Here is an 18,308-nt window from a genome sequence, read left to right as displayed (position 1 = left end):
TGCTAACATATGAGTTAAGTTTGTGGACTTAACATACCAAACTACTATAACATTAAAAGCATAAGATCTGCGTGACTAGAAATCTGTGTAATTGGAAAGTAGCTTTTATGAATTCTTACTGGAACTACTTGTTTTTAAATGAAGAACTATATTTTATAGAAGGTTAGAAAATTGCCAGTCTAGAATAACAGGAAAATTTTAAGTACAGTTGTATCAAAGAAAACATTTTTATTGAAAAGTTTAACAAAGTAGGATATAAAAATTAAAATAATTACTTATCCTTGCTTATTTAAAGAATATAGTATGATTAATGTGCATAGTAGGTCATGAATGAGTGAACAGTACATAGTAGGCCATGCATAAGTGAAAATTCTTCTGTTTCAGTGCTCTGTTTCCACAAAGCAGCATATAAAAATTGGTCAGTACTTATCTTTAGAATGTATTGTAGTGAATATAGTGATGTTGCCTACCTAATAATTAATTATTGCATTTTTATGGATGCATGTGTACATCACTGGCCAGCCAACATACATCTGTCTTTTTGTAGAAGATTCTGTCAAAGTCAGGTAGGTTTTGACTTCACAAATTGTTTCTTTTTTATAACTGGCAGCATATTGCTATTTTTCAACATGGGAGCACAGAAAATTTGTAGAAAATATTGTCTGAACAGGTCAGATTTCAGATGCCTTGAGTCAGTCATTTATTGAAATCAAAGAAGTCATGCAGGCATGTTAGAGAATTATTAAAAGTGGGGAACTGAAATAGTAACTGGCATAGTAAGGAAATAAGAAAAGGCAAGTTTCCATTGTGTTTTCCTGTATTTTTACTGTTGAGGCAGGTTAAATCCAAATTTAAAAGTAGTGCTAAGTTTTAAGAAGATGGCATGCTTTTTCTGCATGATGCAAAATGAAACTACATTACATTCCCATCACACTGCTACATTATGAGTTGAAATATATGGTAGGGACTGGTGCTGAGATGGGCAGGAGTGGGCAGATTGTAGATGGTTTTCCTCCTGATGTTTCATTGAGGGGGGTGGGCGGTTGTGTGAGACTTCGCCTAGCATCATGATCCTTTAATGCTGCTTGCTTCCTGCTTAGTCACCCGTAGATACTCTTTTGCATTGCGAGTAAAAGGGTAACAAGGTCACTTGCTTTAATCTGTTTACAGAACTTTATCGAAAGGTCTGAGAGAGTGGCAAGGCTGCTGAGGCTTTCTGAGTATTTATTATTTTTCTTATTGGAGAATTACTGTTTATTAAAGATAGTTCTGTTTTAGTTCGGACATATACCTTACATTTCTCGGGATCAAAGGTCTGCTGATTAAACTATGCTTTCTTTAGAGCATGTTTCATTCCAGTCGGATTTAACATTGCTTTGGTTCGTTAAATATCCGCACTTTTTATGAGGTTTAGGTGGGGTCGGATTGGTTGTCAAATGAGGGACACTTTAATCGCGTCCCACAGGAAAGCCAAATTAGAACACTCCAGTCAGGTATAAACATAGATTATAAACAGATTTCGGTATTCTGGTTGACACTAACCTAACTTCCCCGAGTTCGAATTTTAACATCACTTACAAAGCAGGAAATCGAATGGCAATCGTAATGGAAATTAACGTTTGTCGTGGAACTTGGAGGTCGAGAAGCCAGCTTGTTAGAATTCGCAGTTTCGGTTTTCGTAAGAAAGGCAGTCCCCCCCCAAATGGGCTTGTTATATAACTTGTGTGTATTCCGAGGCTGCAGACCAAATTACAAGGGTATTTGGGAGGGGGGGGGGGGTTCTGGATGTTAACATGCAAGATTTACTTTCGGTATTAAAAAACATAAAACTGTAAATTGCGAATCAATAAATTATTGATTTAATTTTATTGCTATCTTACGAACAGAACGCTCAGAAACAAATTCACCTGTTCCTAATTTGCATTTTTGTTAATTAAAGTTAACCTGAAGATAATTCCCAGTGATTTTATCCTCAGTTTAGCCAGTTACTTGAAATCGGAGAAGAAGGGTTTCACTAGCACGTGTCTACTCTTTCGACATAAATGTCATGATGATATTCACTATTCCATTGGTTGTGGAGATTTTTTAGCCACGGTTTTTCCCATTGCAAACGTGAAAACCCTAATATGGCAGGTGGCATGTGAGTCTTATTGGAAGGCTGTTCCGTCCGTTAACACGTCGACACATTCGTATCTCGACCCATGATAACTGTGTTGTAATGACCGAAATTTATGGGTACTTAGACCACGCGAACACGAGGATTAGCATTTCAACCACATATAATCAGCCTCAAGTACCATCACGTAACTGTCCCTTGATCCACTATTGCCCGAATACGTGTGCGTGCTTTATCGATCTAGGGTGCAGGGAATAGGGAGGTGGCGTAAGTTCTGGCCCGGGCTGGCGAGGTGACTGCAGCCACCACTCCACCCCTTCCCTCCAGTTCTGACGCCACATCACCTGTAGGCGTGTTTACTGTAACAACTCTTTAAGGCTACCTCGCCCGATTCAGTCTTGCAGTCCTTCAACTGCAGAATCTAAGATCAAAAGAAAGTTAGTCATCTCTCGTGGTTCTTCGGTTGTCCTACGGCGACGCCGTTTCTACTGTAAAATCATAATAGAGCGTCAAGTAGATGTGAAGCTGCGAGGAGGACGTGAAATAAATGAAACTGACCTCGGATCATGTCCAGCGTCGGATTTTATTATTAGCTATGTTTAACCTTCGGTTTTATTACCGGATGGATAGATAATCCTGGCACATCTTGGAAAAACTAGATGAAGCAACTATAAAGCTGTTACGATATGGAGTCGCCCGTTTGACTTTGAAGTAGGCGTGTCCGGAATGAGAATCGTATTCGTGACCGCTCTGACACGTTCAGTTTAAACACCATCTTTACGATTATAGGGCAGAAACTCTTTACTGATAATTAAAATAGTGCACTGGGTGAGCACAGATTGCATTTAAATGTATCAATGGTGTAAAATAGGCTGTGATACAATTATAAACAATTGTAATATCCATTAATGGCTTTTCTTTCCAGTGACGTACGCCCATGTGGTCTGTGATGGTTTCGGCTATCTTGTTCTTTGCTTCATTGGATGTATTTTGGCGATGATAACTTATTTTAACAAATCTCTCTTGGGTGATCCAAAGCCGAGGCCAGAGAGTTGGATTTCCTTGATCGACCTTTTGCTGGAGGAACTGATCATTTATAATTTATGGACAGATAGAAAGCGCTCTAATTGAATCTGTGCCCTTTAATATATTCCGAAGATTTCAGGTCTCGAAAGCAAAGTATGAGAATCCAGATGAAGGTCTTATTTTTAAATAAGATTTTGTGATTCCATATTACCATTCAGACATAAACGTTTTTAAAATGTCATCGAAACCTAATTATTGTCTTTTGAGATTTATTATCGATAGAATCAAAGTTTTATACAGTCTTCCCTTTAGGTGAGAGGCCAAATTTCATACTTGCACAAGACAGAAGGTAACATTGTAGTTTTATTTACAGTCTGTCTGATGACAAAAGCGGAAGAACATGGGGGGAAATATGTTGCCATGTGTTTTGTTCCCTTCTTATGGCCGATCTTATGGCGGGGCAGCAACTGAGTAAAATTTTTTAAATGCGCTCTTCTTATACAAGAAATTTTCAGTTCCGCGAGTACAGCGTTGAGCTGAGACAAAAGTCCTTAATCCGATTGGTAACAAAGAGACAGTCACTTCTAGACTGCACGATATTTTGCTGGTCTTACTTGGACACCGTTTTAATTTGTAACGAGGCGCATGTCAACCCTTACAAGGGATGCTTTCAAGACCTGGAATCTATAATAAGATGCCCAGAATCCTTGAGTCTATGCCGAGATGAATGGGATCAAGGATTCTGTGCATCTTAATAAACATGAGAGGTCTTGAAATTGAATACTGATTCAAAGAGTTATTTTCCAAAACGCGCCCCTCATTTGGGAAAGAAGCATTCTGGTGACAACAGCAGTGGAAGTAGTAGTACAAGAAGTCAAATGTCTTGCATCTTTTAGCCAAGGTAATTCTTTGATAATTTAGGGACGTTTTCACATTTTCCCTATCTCTAACTTACCCTATATAATACGCATTTCAACCAAGGTGTAACAAGCAAGAGCTTCTTACTAATCCAGGATTTTCAATTTCTCTGTCACTCAGCTCAGGTCTTCTGTTTTTATACCGAGTTTCAGTTCTTAAGCTTGACGGATAGCAAACTTCTTATGGATCAGGTGGATGTAAACTTTGCGATTCGTGATTCAGAAAGCAGTGACTCGGAATAATCGGTTCCGGCAAGTCATTCATTCTCGTCACCATCTTCTTCTCTGGCTTATCTAATGTTGCACTTCACTGGAAGCAAATCGGGTGACCGTTAAATGAAGTTTTTTGACATTTTCCTTAAAATACTGCTTATCAAGTTAAAACTAGTTTATCTGTTTTAGAATCATTTCATGATAACGGACAGTCGGATGGACAGACAGACAGACCGACGGAAGGACGAGGTAGTTTTAATTGGCGCTCCAAAGGGTTGCGAGCACACTTAAATTTCTGCCAGACGTGCTCCGTGTGAGATTCGAAATTATCGAGTGGGCTGTCTAACACAGTCCGCCCTTAAATCTCGCGGTCACTGGATGCGCTTAATAACATATATACAGTTCTGCTTAAATTGTACAAAGTTAGAGTCTATTCCATTAGTTTCATTTGACATGGATTGTTAAATTAAAATTAATTGTAATCGCGTAAATCCTCTCATATCGCAGATGGGAACTGAACACAAAGAGGATTCTAGCCGAACAGCTAGAAAGGATTAACCACCAACAAGAAACCTTCACAGTTTTAAAACTCCACCATTTTATTACCTTCTTTATTCACTGAAATATGAAAGGCTCGGACTAAAAAAGGTAATCAGATCTCTCTTCAAAGCGTCTTTGTATAATTTGTTACATGCACTGTGATGTCATTATATCATCTTCAAAATTATAAATTAATTTCCTTCCTGTTTCGTACACGCACACCCGCTTTCTCATACTTTGAGATAAGAATGAGATGTAGAAGATAACGACGAATCAAGGCTGTGTAAATAACCGATCAGTGTTTTTCTTATTGTTCTGGCACTTGTCTGGAAGGACTGAGGAAACTGTGGAAGACCAAAAACAGTTGTGTTCATTCTTTTATCAGGCTTCGAAGTCGGTAGCAACCTAATAGATCATGGCCCATAAGACCTATCTCATAATAATATTATCTCCTTGAATTAGTCTCCTTCTTGAGCAGTTAATAGTCGCTTAACTGATCAAGTAATTCTTCTATGAATGTTGTTGACTATGGTATGATATTACTACTTTCTTTGTTTTGGACTCTATTTATCGTCTGTTTATTTAAAAAGTCTTAAAAATTCGAAAAACTTTAAAACCATCGGGATGTGAGGGATGAATGTTTGTTCGTCTTCAGGTACAAATGAGGGAGACACCAATTGTATTAGACAAGTATACCGATCTATTTCCTATGTGATGACCAAGATAGTAAACTAGTAAACAGGTAGTAAAGTTTATTATAACCGTGAAGTTGACTGATTACTCCCAGTGTATCTCTATATTTTCTAAAGTGAAGTTCTGTTAACACTTTACAGAAGCAACAAGCATCTTAAAACTCACTGTTCCGTAATCCAAATTTGTAGTCCTTCCATCCAGATAGAAGGCCTCTGCTATTTATTTGAAAGGCCAAGGAAGAAAATCCTTAACACTATTACAACGGACAATTTTAAGAGGATGCTTTAAGAACGGGTAGCAAGCAAAGACTGATGTTAAACGTGTTAGCGTGTTAGCCCGGCTTACAGATTAAAAACCGAAAAGTCTTCCGTTTGACTTTCGTATTTCACTGGTATTTAATTAATTGAACACAGCAGAACCGATCAGATAAAAAGCATAGTTAGGCAGCTGCAGTCAGCCAGGCGATGTTACGCTCGTGGCGAGCCTAACCATCAACAATCTGGTTAACGTCTGGCTGGCTGGATCTGGCTAACGATTCATTTTATCTGATTGGATCTGCTGTTTTTCAGTGTATGGAGTTCGACTGTACCACGAAAATAACGCGTTGTGTTTATCGTCTTTCAAAGTGTTAGCCGGGCTAACACGGTTAGCACGAACGCTTCGTACCTAGTCGATAGGTAAAGAGCTTCGGAAATCTGGTTGGGTTGTAATTGATAGCTCAAGTGGAGTGACGAGCGTCCTTCATTTCTCCCCGTTCTTTGCTTTGTAACATGCTTTCCTCCATCTTAACATAGATTACGCATGTTGTATAGCTTTGTATCAAAATTAAACGAGATACAAACAGTTGGTGCATTTAGGAGTTTTGCGAGTGTTTGCCCGTCGCAAAGTTCATTCAAATTATGGGAGACTGGGGCTAGTTCTTACAATTTTCAATTACAATTTTTTGTACATTTATTCTTAAAATTTACAAAGTTAGCAATTATAGCTTCAGGTACTACTACTATTCAGCTATATTAATAACATTTCTTCAAAGGCTTATTCATTTTTGTTTCATCACAAAACTTTTTCTATTTATGAGGAGGCGGTTTTTAACAATTTGCCCTGTTATGGTGCTAGTTACAGTGAAGGGGAAAATTGTTACAACACATTGCATTAGTAAACAGAAGGAACAATTCCGACCTTTATTAAGTAATTAATTACAGACAATATACCAATTAACAATGAATTACAGAAATTAACTTCAAACATATGAAACATTTTCATCATATATTAGCAGTTTGTCTTAACGAGATTCTTCGAGAAGACACTTCATCAGCTGCTAACTTAAACGTTTCCAAACTTGTATTACCTCTATTACCCTTGTCCAGTGTAACAACTGGCCCCACAATACGTCACTTTGATCTAACGGTCAGAGCAGTGTCAATATTCGACTGAAGTGAAGAACGAAGTACAGGCCTTGCTCTTAATATAAAGAGATTTAGGTAAGGAAATTTTGAAGAACTCGCCTTTATCACGCGGTCGTGGAAGTGAGTTCAAAGTCAGAAGAAAAAAATTACTTTTTACTGGTAAAAACACTTAAATCAACCTAGCTCACGTAATACACGAGCTACAAGTACCATGCCTTGGGTAGAACTGCGCACAGGGGAGAAGCAATAGATACGAGACTCATGAGATGCTGCTGCAAATGAGTGGATTTTAAACCAAAATATAACAACTAGCCCCCTTCTCCCCTACAACATGGAAGAACTCGGTCTGTCCAAAGCAGGATTCGAACCGACGTTCTGCGTGTTCCCACAGTAAGACCTTGCTTGTCTTACACCTCTTGATCCGCAATTTCCTTTCAGTAAAGGATTTAAAATTATTTTAATGATGTTACCTATAGTATTTAAATTTGCTTGTGTTCAATGCCAGTTCAAATCACCTGCAAAAATTTGTTTAGGCTATATGCTGTTCAGTAAAGTAGGAGAAGTTGCACATCCCTCTCGGCGTTATAAGGCGCAGTCCGAAAATTTTTCTCCTGTTCGCCGCGTTATCAGAATTATTTTGTTGCTCCGTTTGTTTCAGAAAAAATAAGAATTATAATTAGTTTATTCCATCTGTATGAATGAGACATATGTTTCTGGAAAAGAAATGATATCAGGATGACATTCTAAAAAAAGTTTAAAAATTATTTTAAAAGGCGATTTTCGTGTTTTGTTTTTGAAAGGCGGGTCTAGTGGGCCAACACACATTTCGGCGTGGCTTGCCCTTGCCTTTTGGTTGAAGGAACCTCCATTTATGGATGGGAGGGCAGCTGCTATTATGCTGTACAGGCTTTGCGGACCACCGAAAAGTTGTGATCCTCCAGGGTAGAGGATTGTTTGGGCTAACTTCTTATCATAAAAACAACATTATTCTTGTTTTAAGAGACAGAAAGTGCTCTTGGTTTGGTAAGAACAGACTTGATTAGTGTGGCAGTGCTTTTGATTTTATAGGAATTTTCCATATCTGTTTACGGTGACTGCTGCATGTGCCAAATTATTCATATAAGATTTACTACATGTACGTTTAGTACATGGTTTGACTGTGAAATGTACAAGTTGTCATGTCTTCTTTTAGTTTGTTTTTAAAGGCCGATCGAATTCCACAAGGGAACAGAAGCCGAGTTGAACGAAAATTTATGACAATGTTGACAACTGAGTTTAAATTTTTTTTTGTAAACTTCTAGCGGGGGCTTATACCTTTCAGTCTGTTTATTTTTATACTGGCCAAATGGAGTTGGCCTACTGGCAGGGATTGCTTTGTGTTTCTCAGAACACGCTGGAAAGTGATCATTCCCAGACACAGCATAGTCAAGTGTTGTTCATTCCGGAGAACATGCATGCGAGGTATATTGCAGTAGAGGATTAAAAATTCGAAATTCATTCGGCCGTTATTAAAGTCTAATGGACCGCGAAATGACAGAGATTGTGCTCTGTCCAAACTATACAATTCCATAACGTACTTTCAATGTTAATACTTTATTCGTGGTTTATTTAATGACGCCGCAAGTAGCTCAGGCTGTACACTGGGGAAAGACGGGATAAAAAGCGAATGATGAATTATAGAGGATTTGGAAGGAATCGGTCGTGACGTGATCCAAGAAACTGTCGCGGATTTTCTTAGAGGGATGAGAAAAACCACAAAACTCAGGATAGTCGCTTTCTTGAAACATTTGAACACGGGACCTCCATATTTAATTGTTTTTTGTTCGTTATTTAAAATCTGCAGACTCAGAACTATTCAGGTACGGGTTAGTATTTAGTGGGCAATGTTATCTCCAGTTCTGAAGTCAAGATTAAAAATAATTCGCATCTTCTCCAATACTATGTTTTCATTTTTGTGCATAGACAATAATAAGCCAATGGAGACTCTTTGACACTTTAAGCGTGTGGCTATAGAAACATAATAAGTGCACTTACATGTGTGGTAGGACAGTGTCTGATGACAGAAGTGAAAGTGAATTTACAAAACAGTAACACAGATAAACATGCATCCTACTACTGTTGACAGTCATGAATGTGTGGGTAAATTATCTTTGTGTTGAACGTAGCATATACCACTATTTATATTTCTGTTTTCTCATGTTTTCATCCACTGACCGAATATGGCGATTGTAAGATTAGCATTTCTGTTTCGTATCTGTAAGTCTCAAGTTCGATTTTCGACCCGGAGATGGGGTATCCTGAAAAACCTATGATATTTTCCTCATAACTTACGGCAAATTTTAAAAGTACATTAAGATATTCCATGTCCGATTTCTTCCACACCTCTGTAAATTCACTTTTCAGACATACTGCATTTAACATCCTATAACCTGTGTAGTTGAGAAATGTCGTTAAGTAACTTAAAATCCAAATAACGAAGCAAATATCAATATATTTATCCAAAATTTTATCGTCTTAATAGCACAGAGTTTTGTGTCACCTGCTATTCAATTCTTCTTCTGTCTGATCCTTTCTATCCAAAGTTCAGAAAAATGCTGTTTCTTTAGAGATGCTCTGTCTCCTTTCCGGCCGTTTTTTACCCCAGGAACCGATTTGCTGTGTAGTGACGTGTTGAAACCCGCCCTTCTTCCAACGACGACGATCTTTTTCCGACTATGCAAATATCGCTCCTGTGACGCTGACGTAAAGAAAAACACATTGTGGTTTTACGATCCTATATAAATTCGGTGTTGTCGAATGAGATATAGCGGGATATTCATAAACAATAAACAGGGGAGAATGGACGAGGTCATGTTATACTTTAAAACTTTGAAGCCCACGCTCGTCTAAATAATATTTAATAATCCCAAACGCATCTAAAACACTTCACATTTACGTAGATCAAGTGGTTAATGGTGTTTAAGAAAACAGTTCTTAGTTTGGGTTAATTTTCCAGTTTCAAAAATCGAGCAAAGTGGAAGGGCGATTTGCAGATGCTGCTTCTATGTGTTCTAAAAATCATCCAAATAATTTCTTTTCTGAGCTTTATACCTTCGGTGGTCGGTAAGAAGAGCTTAAACCAATAGAAATTTATTTTGACTTAAGCCCGTCTTACAGAGCATCAATAAACATTTCACGGACAACTTTCAACAAGTCAACATTTTTCTATCTTTAGTGCTCTATTATTGTTTAATTATCCCTTATATCATTCACATATTATATTTGCGCATTTGTGTTGCCATTTACTCAAAAGATGCTTAGCCGCTTTAACAAGTATCCCGCCTTCCTCTTTTCTCACTTGTTACATTGTTATTTCTCCTCCTGTTTCCGGCAACAGCCTTTTTTGAGTACCCACTTCATTTCTTTCAGTAATTAGTTCCCTTGTTGGTCTGTTCTGCTCTATATCAACCTCTCTTCTATATTACACGTACATAGTCGCTATTGAAATGTATTCTCTTTTCATCTTTCTCTGTGTTATAAGTAATATAAGAGTGTCTTCTTTTGTTTTTCTTTGTTGATTCTTCATTTTACCGTGGTGCACCGAAGAAGATCGTGACGCATGCTCAGTGCGGGAAGAAAGTACGCCGGTCAAAATGGGCCTGCTTTGCGTCTCCCCCGTCCTCTATCCGCCACTACCCCACCCACCCCGAAGAGCGCTGTCACCTTTGGAGCCAGCACACAGCTCGCAGCCTTCTAGTTCGGTTCGTCCTGGGCTGTCTTCCTCGCTCACCGGGATTTTGCCTCGCGTTGAACGTCACAAGGTAGGAACAGAATTGTTCACCTGAACGATCGCAGAAAATTAGCGCGAGGTCTGAGCTGTGACTTTACTCGCGGTACTTGTTAAAAAAACTGGTGCATGTTTAGAAGAAGTAAGTTCATGAAATGTGTGTTACAGTTCCAAAAATGTTTACTAACAAACAAGACTTTATTCAGTAGCTTAACATGGTTAAAGCTATGACTTTATCTAGCGTAATTTGCCTTACGTACTCTTTCTTTTTAGAAATAATTACAGCAGATGCGAATTTGTCCTTATCAAAGAAAGCAAGGCATGTCTTCATATTCCTTCAAGCAGGACTGTAAAAGTTGGTACCAATATTAAGAGTAGAGGCTATTTGTAATTTTATATTGTGTTCACATTATTGAACCTGTTTTGACAAGTTCCTATCTGCATCACATTTACTTCATAACTTTCCTGAGAAGTAGTATGGAAAATACAGCTGTATAAAATATTAAAATATTTATTTAACTATTTGTCACTAATCACCGAAACTTTAGCACTACAGATTGTTTCACGGAATTTTATAAACGTTAAAATTATTTATTACGTAGTTATTTTTAAATATCACGCACTTAAACACATATAATATGACATTTTCAGCATGATAACAGTAGGATTATTGTGCTTAAATTACATATACTTTCCTAAAGAAAATCTCTTTCCAGTCATTCCAATTCATCCTACTTATGTTTTTATATGTGCTTAATGATAAATGTTGTAAGGAGTTTCAGTTTTATAATTAATATCATTGCAATGTTGTCAGAACAGATATTATCAGATGTTTGGATATTCAAATCTTATTCAGGAAAAAGGCTGTGAACAAAAGATTCTCTGAACGGGATATCAAGTTTTAACGGCGGAGGGTGTTAAGATGACAGTCTCCTGGGATGCTGTGCCTGGCAGTCAGTGTCGTCGAAATCATCGCTCTGTTGATGGAGGCAGTACGCACCTCTGAAACTTTAGTCAACTTCTACAAAACTACAAGGCGAAATATCCCAGAAGGCTGTAATTTGATGACCTGATTGTCTATAGTAACATCCGTTGTCTGAAGTATGTTCGGTATAGGAGTACTGTGTTTTATATACACCGCATTTCAGGAGTTGACTACATTTACTTCTTCAAGTGATTGGTTGCAATTACAACGACGATTTCTGTTTGACGTCATAGATTATGATACTGTGCCAGTCCAGGTCCGTGGTTCAATTCCCGAACGGACTGAAACTTGAGATGAGGAGTAAACTAGACTTTGGCATATTAATCTGGTTTATATGAACGAAGGAGGTGTGATTAGATGATACTTGGTACACCTCACTTCATCAAAATTTGAGTGATTTTATTAAGTTTTGGCTTTGTCCAATGTATCACATTGGGAAAGAGAGTGGCGCCATCCTGGCGTGTGAAAGTCTCTTCCCCCAACATTCGGTTTAGTGACCGTTGGTTTGGGGCGCCCTAGTAGGTGTGAAGTGACGATTGCCAGATGACCGCTGCTCCACTACGACTCGGACCAATGAAATTTGAATGTGGCTGTTCGGCACGTTTCCGACGTCATAAGTGACTTTTTGGGGGACGAATCGGATTGTCATATTCAATTCAAAATTCAAAAACTGTTACGATCAGGGAATATAAAAAGCGAGGTTGCGTTGGGGCTCGCTCTCTAAAAGTTCGGTTCTTAAAGGCAAGCAGACAGTTTCTCCTCGATTCATTAAACTTCAAGATCAAAATACAACAGCCGAATCATCGCGCTGCCCAAAAATAAGAATAACTTGGTAAAAGGAATTAAAAGGTGAAATATTTCCAAGGTGACTTCGGTGTGGTCTGCAGTTTGTCATCCCCACAGATTTCACGTCCTTGGCGCACGGCCGCTCCAACTATCACAGTCCCCGTATAATCCCTGAGGGTCGGAAAATCTTGCTCGCCGACAAACCTTACCCCAATTATTATCCCTTATATCCTTCCGCTTTATATCAAGCTGTAACCGCGAGCAAACCGGGCACGCTACTGGGTTTGATCCCGGGGCAACCAGAGTGAGAAGAAAAACAGTCAGCGGAAGGGCGGTTGCAGCAAGGGTAGCGGTATTATTTTAGTATACATTTCTGGAAGCTCTGAAAATTTATATGTTTTCTTATTGGAACTCTCCTTTCGCGAAACTTGGTTCTTATTATATATTAACAAGTTCTCTAAATTCTAATAAACCCTGAGTCAAGAATTTATATCTGAAGACAGCCATCTTCATACTCACCGCAGTGAAAACCTCAAATACTACAATTTATATCTGCATAAGTTACCTTTATTAACAGTTATTTGATCCTGCAGAACTAATTGATTACATTATTTTTAAAAAATATCTTGTCTCGATCGTATAAAGAACAGTAAAATGATCAAACATTCTCAATTCCTTTACACGACTATCAACTAATTGCAGGTAGTATTCAGAATGACGGCTGTGGTTGTACGAGGAAGGTAAAAACAATGCGTTTTTGTGTAGTATTGGTGCTATTGACAGAATTTAAAGTGTAATTTGCATAAAAATAAACCTGCGTTTGGGAAGTAGCCTTTAGTTTAAATTAGATCGCTAGAACTTAATGTATGTTAAGTAAAGTTATTTTAAGTGTTACTTTTGTCTACGAAGGCGTATTTATTTTAATCGAAAGTTAATGTCTTAGTACTAATTGTTATTATTGTCCAGCTGAAACATTTTAATCGACATTATCAATATTTGGGAGTTTCTGCAGGTATGAGTTCCATCATGCAGTAAGTTTCGTCGTAAGGTAGCGTCCAGCTCTTTTTTCCCTGTACATGACGTCACAGATCACTGTCAGAGCGGGGGGGGGGGGGGGGGGGTCTGTGTCTTTCAGTCCTGTATTATTTAGTTAAGACTTCGATTCCTCGAATAAAATGGAACGATGGACAATTTGATACGGCTTTGTGAACAGGGTAGGTTTCAGAAACGTCGGGTCGGGTTACAGTGGTGGAATTTGGCATTCTATCTAAAAAGAACTGACAGAAATCGCGGAAATGTGAGTTGAGGCTAGCGGGATGGCATGCAGATATCTATTGAATGAATGCCTGATACGTTGCGGTAGACCTAAATCCATAGTTTCCTTCTGGAGCGAAGAAATAACATCTGTTTATGTTTTTCTTAATGTGGACCTATGATACAGAGAAGTTACTTCAGGAGTTCTGAATGCATAAAGAATATATCAGACCTGCAGATGCTGATAAATTCGTTTTACATTTATTAATTTCACTGTGCAACGCAGTATAATGTTTGGTGCAATCCTGCCAGACTATGAACAAGATTGTCATAGAAGTTGCATTTTATGATCTGAACTGTTGGCATTAGTCTCTAACAATTTTAATGATCGTACTGGTGTAGCAGGAAAGTGAGTGTTATTAAGTTAATGATACGAGGGAAATTTAATTAGAGTATCATTATAAATATATACGCTATAAAGGCTTGTATAATCACACTGTGTATTTGAATAGAAGAATTACTGGCGTAATGAATTTTAAAAATCGCGTTTACTGTGTGTGATTATTATATTGACTCAGGTATAAACGGAGTTAGGAGGTTTACAAATTAAGAAGTCTTACTTTCATTTAATAACACGGTCTTGGGGGGGGGGGGGGGATATTTGCCTTCTTTCGACCTCTGAACTAAGTTTATTTGTCTCAAAAATGTGTTTGTCTGCGAAAACGATAACTTCATTAAAATATGATATGTTTATTATTATCTCATGTTACATTTGAACATACCTGTGATGTACAGAAATTAAAGATTGCAGGAAATATGTGGCACTGTTGCAAGGTGTTTGAGAAATAAAACTTACTCTCAAAGTAAATAAAAGTTAAAGTTACAAAATTATTGTGCATTCCAGCACTCCTATGTGGATGTGAAAGATGGGCTTTGACAAAAAGAAAATGCAGACAAACAATCTACGGAAATGTGCTTTCTTTTGTGAAAGAGGAAGAATAATAGTCAGGGTTAATGTTTTTCCTAACTGAAAATATTAAAGAGTCTAGACAGAAAATTGGCTGTAACGTGTGCAGATGATGAAAGATTGTGCACTTCATTAAAGAAGCGTCTAATTTGAACAGAGGGGCACGTGTAAAAAGGTTAGCATTTTTTGGTTGACTGGTAACTGGGAGGAGGGGGGGGGGCTTACAATTTTGTAGTGAGAGCTGTATGAATCTACCGAAAAAGATACGGATTGAAATAATGAGATTGCGACTGTGTTCGTTTATATGCTGTACGAACTGGCTCAAAATGAAACATTGTGATATTGTAACAAATAAACAAGTATTTAAAATATTAAAACTTTAAAACTCGTTATTAATATTCTAAATTTTTTTAATGACAAAGCCAAAACAGTTTTTAATCTTAGTTCTTCAGATGTCGGCTAAGCGAAATTTTAATAGGACTGCTGCATTTGAAGTCCACAAGGCTATAACGAAATGCAGCGTAAGGTTAGTACGATCAAAGGAATGCATAATTGAACCCCTAAGGCCTTAAAAAGTCAATAATCCTAAACAGCAAAATTGTAGGCTAGAGAGAATAAGATCGATAATGCGTAGTCTACTGGTATCCCTGTGGAAATTAATGTTAAGTCCATGCCATGTCAGTTGGTCAGTGTAATACACTTAACCTTCGTTATAAAAAAACATGACCATAGTTATGTAAGATTTGAGGTTTTCACAGCGGTGAGTATGAAGATTTCTGTCTTCTGGGTTGTTGCGTTGTGTAGTCTGCTCGATGTTTACCAACTTTTCAGAGGTCATGCTGCCTCCGTCATCAGGGTAAAAGGGGCGGGTACATTTCACGTTTCAGGAAAATCTGAAGTTCAGATCAGATTGAAATAGTCTTAGCAGCCATACGAAGGAGTTCGTTCCTGAAGATGGCTGTCTTCTGGGTTGTGGTACAAGCTTCTTCCTCTATTATCAGGGCGATGATGATGGAGGTAGCAAGTACCTCTGAAGTGTCGATAAACTTCTACCAGAGCACACGACTTTGCAACTCAGAAGACAGCCATCTTCGTACTCACCTCCGTGAGAAAATGAAATCAAACTTTTTATCTGCTGTTCAGTGTTTCGTATGCAACAAAAGACAAAATTAATGAAATTAAACTTATTTGAATATTGTAATACGAAACTTTTGCTTCTAATCTGAGAATTGCTGTAATCGACTTCTTCTTCGTTAAACAACTTACTGAGTACTATTTTTCAAGCTTGTTGCCTTCTTTAGAGTAATTCATTAATGCCAAATCTTTCTTCAGAATTTTTATTTTGACAAGTACTTGTAAAGTTGGCCCGAAGAATTATTTCCACAATAACTCTGAAAAAGTACTTAGAAACTTTGACGTATTCTTTGTCCATGTCATTTTGATTTATAGCCACTCCGAGCGGCGATAATAAAGTTAAGTACAGACGTAAGACAGAGCTGACTTGAGAAGCTCCCTGCGTCAATCTTTATTACATTTCAAGAGACTGAAATGATTCTCATAATTCTGTCTTCGACACTGCGCAGAATTCTGACACCAAGCTTTTAACCTCCATTACGACTTGGTGAAAATAGAGTGGTGAACGCTCCTCTTCGGATCCCAGCACTGATATGGTTTTGCAGTGGCTCAAGGTCATTTATTTGCTGCGGTTATCCATGCATAACGGAGAAACAGAATTCTTCAGGCGGAAATTTACCGTAATTTATGGAACGCGGTCGTCAGTTCATTACTTAGCTTAGAGCAGTCAACCACTGGACCCAAAACAAATACGTAAACAAAGGGGGGCTTACCATTGCTAGGGCCCGTGCTACTTATCTTAATTTTTTAAAACTTAACTTTATTTTTCTGTTTTACAAGTACCTTAGCTTCCGTCTTCTTCTCTTCACTGATTTAATTCCATCCATTTTCTCAGTTAATGTATGTCCTCCTGCCATCCCTCGCCGCAATGCGTCTTGCTATTTATAAATGATTTTTGAAAGTCAGTTTGCTTTAAAAACACATGACAGTTACCTTGTTTGAACAGTTTTCACAAAAATGTATCCTTCCAAGATTCCACAGTGAACTAAATCCTAACATCATTTTTGAATCACTATGTTATCGAAAACAAATGAAAATATTGGACCTGACGTACATAAATGTTTGCGGCAGAGACCTCGGATTCGAGTCTCGCCCAACGAATGAATTTTTCTTGATTTTATGCTGTGACAAAGACTTCACATTTTCTTATATTTAATTCGAGGAATTTTTCTGTTTTGTCTCAAGATTTAGAAACGATCTAAAATACAAGCGGACACTATAAACTCTTAGCCGTGTGTAAATTTTTTCATTATGGAGAGATCACTTACACTACCTTTAGGCTAGTCGCGCCAGTGAGTCCATAGCCTGTATATGTGTGAAATAATATTAAAATGCATGTGACAGAGAGAGATCATTGGGATGAATACAAGTTAGAACTGGCTCAGGAAGGGTCAGTTTCGTGATTCTATGTTGATGATATTCGGGTGTTGAAATGAAGAGTTTGTTGATCAGCAGAATTTTAACTGCTGAAGGAAGACGGCATAACCTCAAATTTAAAGGCTGGATTATTTGTTAGTGCGTTGGGTGTTTTCAAATTAAATAGAAATACATATAATCTTTACGTATACATCCGTCCTTCACAGCTGCACTGGGATATCTACAAAAAAAGGCTTAATTCACTTCCTGACTCGGTTCCTTCAGGACACGACCTTGTAAAACGTCTAACCATTGTCCCAGCTCATCTTGATATCATGCCAAGACATGATGCATCTCCCTTCTTACTCATCCCCTCCACAATTCTTTTATCTCTTTCTCTCTGTAAATCCTCCTCAGAACACAGATTATTTGGTTCATCAGGTATTTTCAGCCCGTGTTTAAAAATTGCTGTAATAATCCAGGATGCCACCAGTGAAAATTATTGTTAATATATGATTGAAGCTTTCGCGTCGACGTAACTCAATAGAATCTTTTCGGGCGACCAGTTGCGTCAAATGGTTAAAAGACATACCGACGTTTCAGGGACCATCTCTGTTCCCATCATCAGAGTTCTAATCAGATAATGGAGACAGAGATGATCCCTAAAACGTCGGTTTCGCCTTTTAACCATTTGAAGCGGCTGATCGCCCCACAAGATTTTATAGAATTATTGTTAAATTTGTTGATAACTTGAATTGTGTTTGTAAAGTAACAGTGTCTTACTTAATATGTCAGGCTTTGACATAAGAACGAAATAATATAATTTTATTGCCTTCAGTCACGCTGTCGCTCACTTTCATCCGTAATTAAAAGCACCCGATATGCTCTGCCATCGTAATTTGACCCCTATCTGTCTCTGGACAAATATTACTGAATAGAAAATCTCTGCTGGTTTCTTGCCAAGAAAACTCGGCCCCTTTAATGACTCCCTTTCCTGGACTATTTCCTGTTTGTTACCGCGGATAGAACGCCGAGGATTTATGCGCAGAGTCTTCAAAGGCCGTTTGGTGTTTGTGAGACGCCACTTGTTAAGGAGTCCGTTAAGACTCCCTAGTCATGATGAATATACAATATTTATACTTTCGCACA

The 18,308-nt window shown here is 38.0% G+C and overlaps 1 protein-coding gene across 2 annotated transcripts in view; it reads left to right on the top strand.

Annotated features, from left to right (window-relative positions):
* The first annotated feature begins 10,516 nt into the window (after positions 1-10,516).
* Positions 10,517-18,308, top strand: part of Cbp53E (Calbindin 53E) — a 94,471-nt gene continuing 86,679 nt past the window's right edge. Inside the window, exon 1 of one of the 2 annotated variants that reach the window (XM_087342828.1) lies at positions 10,517-10,711. The gene's annotated coding sequence lies outside the window, so the exon portion shown is untranslated. The remainder of the gene's footprint in view (positions 10,712-18,308) is intronic. The other variant, XM_022058466.2, reaches the window with a different exon arrangement.

Source organism: Zootermopsis nevadensis, unplaced genomic scaffold (genome assembly GCF_977971745.1).
Source record: "Zootermopsis nevadensis isolate Lab colony 2312 unplaced genomic scaffold, Znev_1.0 Znev_ptg000004l, whole genome shotgun sequence".
NCBI lineage: Eukaryota > Metazoa > Arthropoda > Insecta > Blattodea > Termopsidae > Zootermopsis > Zootermopsis nevadensis.
Note: the sequence above shows the minus strand (reverse complement) of the source record. Positions and strands in the feature narration are given on the sequence as shown.